This window comes from Rattus norvegicus, chromosome 3, assembly GCF_036323735.1.
Source record: "Rattus norvegicus strain BN/NHsdMcwi chromosome 3, GRCr8, whole genome shotgun sequence".
Classification (NCBI taxonomy): domain Eukaryota; kingdom Metazoa; phylum Chordata; class Mammalia; order Rodentia; family Muridae; genus Rattus; species Rattus norvegicus.
In genome coordinates this window covers 72,330,728-72,338,734 of record NC_086021.1, presented here as the reverse complement: position 1 = coordinate 72,338,734, position 8,007 = coordinate 72,330,728, and the positions used below count along the sequence as shown (strand labels likewise).

The 8,007-nt window shown below is 35.4% G+C and overlaps 1 pseudogene; it reads right to left on the bottom strand.

Annotated features, from left to right (window-relative positions):
• Positions 1 to 5,039: 5,039 nt before the first annotated feature.
• Positions 5,040 to 6,520, bottom strand: Rps7-ps5 (ribosomal protein S7, pseudogene 5; annotated as a pseudogene).
• Positions 6,521 to 8,007: the final 1,487 nt, after the last annotated feature.

The following is an 8,007-nucleotide window of genomic DNA, read 5'->3' as shown; positions in this document are numbered from 1 at the left end:
AGGTGGGGGGAAGAAAGCTAATGGAGCATGTTTTTATGATTCTCTCCTTTTTTTCTAGAGTATTTGTTTTTTATGGTCATTTTGAAAATACACTTTACTTTCATTTTAATTTTTTTATATATCTATGTGTGTTTGTGTGTAGGTATGTTCATGAGAGGGCAAACATCACAGAGGACAGAGGTGTAGGATGCCCCTGGAGCTGGGTGACAGGCAAGTGAGCAGTCTGCTGTAGAAGCTGAGAACCACGTTTGGGTCCCATGCAAGAGTAGGATATGTGGGGATGGGGATTTAGCTCAGTGGTAGAGCGCAAGGCCCTGGGCTCGGTCCCCAGTTCCGAAAAAAAGAAAAGAAAAAAAAAGAGTAGGATATGTTTTAACTGCTATACCATGTCTCCAGCCCTATTTTTTTCAGAATAATACTTACAGATGGAAACAAGAAATACAAACCAAATTTCATATGTACATATAAAATAGTCATAAAGAATACAAAATTTAAAATGACAAAATACTCAGACTTAGACTATGACACTAAGAGCAACTATATTTTATTATTTTGATACATTCAAATTCTTCTCTTTGTGTAGTTATCTCTATTGCTATTATGTATGTATGTATGTATGTATGTATGTATGTATGTATGTATGTACTATGATATATCCTAAATATATCTACCTATAAATCAATCTATCTACTCTCTATCAAATCACCTATATACCTAAGTACCTCTATCTATCTATCTATCTATCTATCTATCTATCTATCTATCTATCTATCTATCTATCTAGATCTATCCTAAACATATATACCTATAAATCAATCTATCTACTATCTATCATCTATCTACCTATCTACCTCTATCTATCTATCTATCTATCTATCTATCTATCTATCTATCTATCTATCTATCATGATCTATCCTAAACATATATACCTATAAATCAATCTATCTACTATCTATCATCTATCTACCTATCTACCTCTATCTATCTATCTATCTATCTATCTATCTATCTATCTATCTATCTACCTATATTTGCTCTTTTACAGGTTTAATAGTTTATTTTACAAATAAAAGATGATGTGAGACCACACTATGCCTTTTTCTTGTAGCATTATATAGATGTTATTTTATCCCACTACACACTCAATTCCTTAAAGACAAAATATTGCTACCATCTTTAACACAGTAAATGTTTCATAATGATAAACATTGATTAGCATAATCATAGTATCAGGGTCACCCCTTTGATCAACTGTAACACACAAACTTATTCTGGAAGAAAAAGACACCACTTAATACTTCAATGAAAAAATGTTTCTAAACACACATTAGCTTGGGAGATGATTATTTATCATTCTATACTTGAGAAGTCCTGACTGTTAAAGTCTTTTCACATTAATCATGGGTTTTTAAGAGGAAGACAAACATAAGGCTGTAAGTGACAGAACTGGAAATATAAAGAAAAAAATATTGCTTTTATTTTCCTTGTGAGCATTCAGATTTCATCTTAATTTGCTAGGTAATTGTTAAAATCATTGACTTAAAGAACCCCAAATTTCCTGCCCTCTAGTTTCTATAGTACAAAAGTCTGGACACAGCTTAGGCAGTTTTTATAACTCAGTCTTACTGAGGTGTTATGAGGACTTCATCGCAGGTGTGGATGAAGAAGCAATTGATTCCCAAGCCCTGTACGCGTGGCTACAATTCATTTTCTTGCACCAAGGGAATAGAGTTTACATTCTTGCTGGTGGCTATCCGAAGCTCTGATATTACTTACTGCATGACCTTGCTGCATGATCTTCCTATGACGGCTTGGTTGCGGTAACTCTCTTCAAAGCAAGACAGAGAGAGTTTCCCAAGACGGGCTCACATGTAATATAACATGATCATGGAACTAGCGTATCCCACTTTTACACTATTTCATTTGTTACAACATCAGTGAAAGGATTGAAGCCCTTAAGTCTCACTCATTAGAGGAGCTTTGATTCTTCAGAAGAACTTCCACGAGTTTCAGATATTCCATAATTAAAAGAGTCGTGTTCATAATTTTTTTTAAAAAATAGTTTTATGTTTAAGAAATTGGATGCCATCTTTAAGGCAAGAGTAGATAAAAGCAATATAATTACAGTGTTCCATCTTATATAACCTTAATAGTCAAAAATTGTGATTAATTTTAATAAATTATGTGTTTTTACATATGCTTTATCTACACTAAAAATACAAAATGGCCTATAAAAGTTTAAATACCCACATAACTACGGATCTTTCAATTAAAAGATATAATATATTGCTGCCAGTTTTAGATCATGATACAATTTAATTTAGTTCAATTGAATTTAAAGCTGGTATTTGTATCTATGTTGAGGCAGAATGTTTGTTTACACTAGCTAAGCCTATAATTTAAGTCAAGCAAATCCTGAAAAAAGAAAAATAAAGGTATGACCTTCAACAGACTGTAGTATATATTACAAGCTAATGTGATTAATACAGAATAGTATTTGTTGAAAAGGGGTAATCAGACCAATGTCATAAAATGGCTGGTGCAGAAATGTGTCCCCATATAGAGAATATCTCACACAACAATGTAGCATTACAAGTAGTACATGACAGATCAGGATCCGTCTTGTCAAACACTGGTGCTGGGGTACATAAGTTACTACAGAGGACAAATCTAGACTTTTCTCTCATACTAAAAATAGACAGTATTTAAGATAGAATTGTGGTATTAGGTATTAGGCTTCTAGAGAAGATGTAGAGATATTTTGGTCATACTAGAGCTTGTAAATATTTCTTATACTGACCACATATACATTTTTGGAAATTAAACACTATTAAAATAGATCAGTTCTAACAACAGACAGGGTGTAATTAATTATTATTATTATATATTCCTAGAAGCCTGGGCATAAAACACTATAGTATGTTTTTAAGACTATCAAGTAAAGTAATAAAACCCAAAACCAATGCAATGCCACACCTGCAAGATAGTGAGTGAACAAGTTAGAATGCCATTACAAAACTGGCAGAAACATACAGACGAAGGCTATATTTGACAAAGTTTTGGCAACAGTTTCAAAAATACATGGAGGGAAACGACCTAGATATGAAAGTGTGTATACTGCATGTCCCCATGTGTAGGAACTTATAGTCACAAGAATGAAGCTCTTCTGCCAGAAGTCATAGTGTAACTGTCTGTGAAGGATGTGTGATTGTCTAGAACAGTGGTTCTCACCTGTCCTAATTCTGTGATCCTTTAATGCAATTCCTCATATTGTGGTGACCTCCAACCATAAAATTTCATTGCTACCTCTTAACTATAACTTTGCTATTGCTATGAATCATAAATATCTGTGTTTTCTGATGATCTTAGGTGACACCTCTGAATGCAACATTTGAGCCCACCAAGAGTTGATGACCCATAGATTGGGAATGGCTGATATATAAGGAATCATGAGCAAAGATACCAGGGTAAATTTTGGGCTTAATTTCTCCTCAAATTGGAGGATAGGTATATAAATATGTAAGTCTCAACTGAACTGTTCACTTGAATCTTGTATATGTCACTGTATGTAAATTAAGCAATTTAATTCAAGATCCCGTCTCATGTGTCACTGCTTTACTGATTCAAGACTTGGTTCTTATGGTAGTGCTCAATCTCTTTTGACTGATGCGATTCTCATTTTCATTGTTTCAATGTCTTCTTTGTTAGTCTCCAGATAATTTCCAAATTTGTGGCACTCTTCATTGAGTTTGTGACATTATTCTATGGTGACTGTCCTGACAACGACATGCTGCCTTGTACTCTGATGCTGTTTAACCCACTCTGGGTTCTAGAATTAGCAATTGTCTAACCTATTTTCTGCACTGAAACACTAAGGAAATGGAGTAGCAAGAACGTAGGCACACAACGCAGTGCTGAACAGGCTACCATCAACACAAACTAACATGTCCAACTCATCCCAACATAGCTCTTCTCAACAGTACTATTTGCAAACAATACTTCTGGTTGTAAGGTGGGGGGTAGGTGAGAAGGGATAGTGACAGAGCAGAAGCAGAAGAACGCCAATGGCAGCTTCTGGTATCCTCACTTCATAAGGAAACACATACATGTGTATATGTTACTTTGTTTCTATTGCAAACTGGTCTATCCAAACAACTGCATAAGCATACAAAGTTTCATCATCTTGAAATTGTTTCATTCTGGATGTATCCAATGCTTTTTAGCATCTATGGTGTATTTTCTATGTAGCTACTAAAATGTATAGTATAGATGTAAGTTAAAGATGCCTCAATTTGATTTCTGCCCTTAGTAGTAGTGGATATGACCAAATATGGAATAATCTGTCAAAGAGGAAATGTTCTTTTATCTTCAAAACTTTAAGAAAGCTTGCTCATGAGAGAAGTCTGAAGGAAGAGGATGTTGACTAATGAATCCTAGGATTTCAGTCTTTGTGTGTGTGTGTGTGTGTGTGTGTGTGTGTGTGTAAGAAAGAAAGATAGGCAAGGGAGAGAGACACAGAAAATCAGACTAATAGAGATAGAGAGACACAGACATTTCAATGAGTTTTCTCTGACTTTTGACATTTATTCCATGGGATTCTTTAAGGTGCCATTATGCAATATTTAATACTAAATGGAATTGTTTTCTTTTAAACATAGTCAGCTTCTCACTCACACTGTTAATATACCATTCAGATGTAGAAACTTTCCAATGAAGATGTATAAAATAATTTTATCACTATAAAGGCTTTGAAACAAATTTTTAAAAGATTGGGTTTAAAGTGCAATTCATGCTACTAGCTATAAGATTTTACAATGAATTTACTCTCTGGGAGCTGCCAAATTTCAAAAATTATGTCAGACTTTAATTATATTGACTTGTGTTTGATAAGCATTACGTGCACATGCCTGTTTTATATGCTATAAATCAAATATCTATATGATTCCTAATGTCAGATTGGAAAACATTCACTTATGTCCCAAGAACACATTTAGCATTTACAGTAACTGACAATGTGCATTGTCTTAAGGAATCAAAATACAGAAGGCACAGCAAGTACATTTTCAAATTCTCTTCTTCTGTTTTTTTTTAAGTAACAAGAAAAATAGAAGAAATTAAATGATAGAGATAATATGGTGAAATAATTTTAAGAGTTCCACTAAAGAAATGAAGCAATTAAGAGGGAAAAAAGAAAGCATTTGTTATTAAAGAACTAAATAACTAAAAATCCTTTTCAGTAGCATGCCAAGATTTTTGAAATTGCTATAATCCAGTGGCAACACAACGCTATCAAAATCCACAGTAACATTGCTATTTCCAACAGTGTGTAGGTATTAACGTATGCAAGAAGAGAGAAAGTAAGCATTTGTACCACAGTTCTTCAGAGGTGTGGAGGTGCTGTGTAAGAACAAGAGCTTAGGCAAACCATTCGATGTTAATTCCCAGAGACAACCTTTACTGTCCATGACTGTTCTCAATGTGACTTTAAACATAGGAAGTGAGGATGGCAGGGTTATTGATAAGGGGTCACAAGATTCTTGCGAATGACCAGAGCTCACGCTTCTCAATGAACTATACTCAAATGGAAAAGTGTGTCTTCTCACTGCTGGGTCACAACAGCTTTGTGTTCTTCAGTTTTAGCAACAGAACCAGTTGGAGATCTTGCGGAAACTCGGGATTCTTAGCCTGTCCATTCCCAATGCAACTAGTCTTGGTGGAAATCACAAATGTGTGTGTCTGAGAGGTGTTTAGGAAAATTGCGGCTCCTGATTGGTTATATTTGAGGCTAATGAACAGAGTTTAAACATCTCATGTAATGATTATAATGCTTCTCTAGTTTTTGTTACAATGACCCCCCTTTCTTTTTAACTATGAATGACACTTTATCCAGTCATTTTCTTTACAACTGAAACTCTAGGAATTCAGAGTTAACATCTTTGCCTATCAGCTTCTTGTACACACCAGAAAAAGTTTCAACCTTGTGCTCCACATTTTTCTGCTGTGCTTTGTCTAAACGAACTTTTATGAATCGGCTGCCATCCAGTTTCACAGGGATCCTCTTACCCACAGTTTCACTTGGGAAAACCAAGTCCTCAAGGATGGCGTAGTACACTGAGGTTTCTGGGTCGCTTTTGCTTATTTTTCGTATGGCTTTTCTAGGTTGGCTTGGGCAGAATTCTCCTCTAAGCAATGAAGACTACATGCTTTCCACTGAACCTTTTCTCCAATTTACAAAGTAGCCGGACTTGGGTTTTCTGGAAAGATTTCAGCTAAGTAATGGGTACAAAAATTATGGTAGTTTTCTGATCACCACCACTTCGATTTCCTTTGCCACGGTGACGTTGACTCTCCGCAGCTGCGCCTTGAGATCTGAGTTCATCTCCAGCTCGTGTAGCGCCTGAGAGATGCCGGACTCGAACTTGTCCATTCTTGGCACATTTGATAAGATGAAAATATCCCAGAGTGATCCTATCCATGTAGTTCTACTGTGGTGCTGATAGTCTAGAGCATATTTTCCCTATGCTTCAAACCCTCATCATCGGAGGCATACAAGGATGAATTTCGACACTGTCCTTTCCAATGAATATGGGTTAGTGAGAGTAGATTTATTTCCAAATATTTTAGTATGAATATCATAACACATATTTAAAGATACTTAGTTGTGGCAAAAAATTAAATTGATTATACTGCTTGAGGCATCTCATTAGATAAGAAATTGAAATTAAGTTATATTCCAAAAGCAATGTACATTTGGTATCCTTTCAGGTGACAATTCTCACAGTGTACTTAGTAACCGAAAAAATAGTATTCCTGAATACACCCGTCAGCCATGCTGAAATCATGAAAGTTTGAAGAATTTACTACCTAAAACAGTGAAATGTAAACTTAGAAATGGAATTAAATGGCTCACTAGAAACTTCATAAGCCTTTCATACTACAAATTGAGTCTGTTATTAAGACTTCCCTTGGTTATTTAATTCAAAGCCTAGCTCAACTGTATTCATTGGCTGATGGTATTATACATTGATCTTCCATAGAGCACTTTGACAGCTCCATGTATCCTTCTGTTGGCATTTTCTACTTCTTTATAAGCTCACTCTGTTTTGGAGAGTTGACAGTTTTAATTTAAGTACTTTCATTTTGTATACATCTCCTGTAATGCACAAGACAGGGCAAGAATGTGTAATTTGCAACTCACAATAGGCAAAAAAATTATGTCGTTTTTGTTTTAAGGCAGAACTGTTGCTTCTTCGAGCCTTTATATTGAGAGACTGAGTAGATGACAAAATATTAACTCTTTTCAATAGTTTTATTTTTCAAGGTTAGTAGCTAAATAGTTTTAGCTTTACATTTTCTTTATTTGTTAATCAGTAGCCTTCCTCCACTCAGGGATAAACAGGCTGAGAATGAAATTAGGGAAATGTCACCCTTCTGAATGTTCCTCATATTATTGGATATAGTGCTACCTGAGGACCCAACTATAATCACTCTTGGGCATATCCCCAAAAGATGCTCCAACATATAACAAGGACACATGCTCCACTATGTTCATAACAGCCTTATTTATAATATCTCAGAAGCTGGAAAGAACCCAGATGCCCTTCAACAGAGGAATGGATACAGACAATGTAGTATATTTACACAATGGAGTACTACTCAGCTATCAAAAACAATGACTACATGAAATTCTTAGGCAAATGGATGGAAGTAGGAAATATCATCCTGAGTGAGGTAACCTACTCACAAAAGAACACATATGGCATGCACTCACTGATAAGTGGATATTAAGGAAAAATTTACAGATCCTATGAAGCTCAAGAAGAAGGAAGACCAAAATGTGGTGCTTCATTCCTTCTCAGAAGGGAGAACAACACACTGTGTACACATGGAGGGACCCATGACTCCAGCCACATGTGTAGCAGAGGATGGCATTGTCCAGCATCAATAGGAGGAAAAGCCCTTGGTCCTATGAAGGCTAGTTTCCTCAATATAGGGTAACGCCAGGG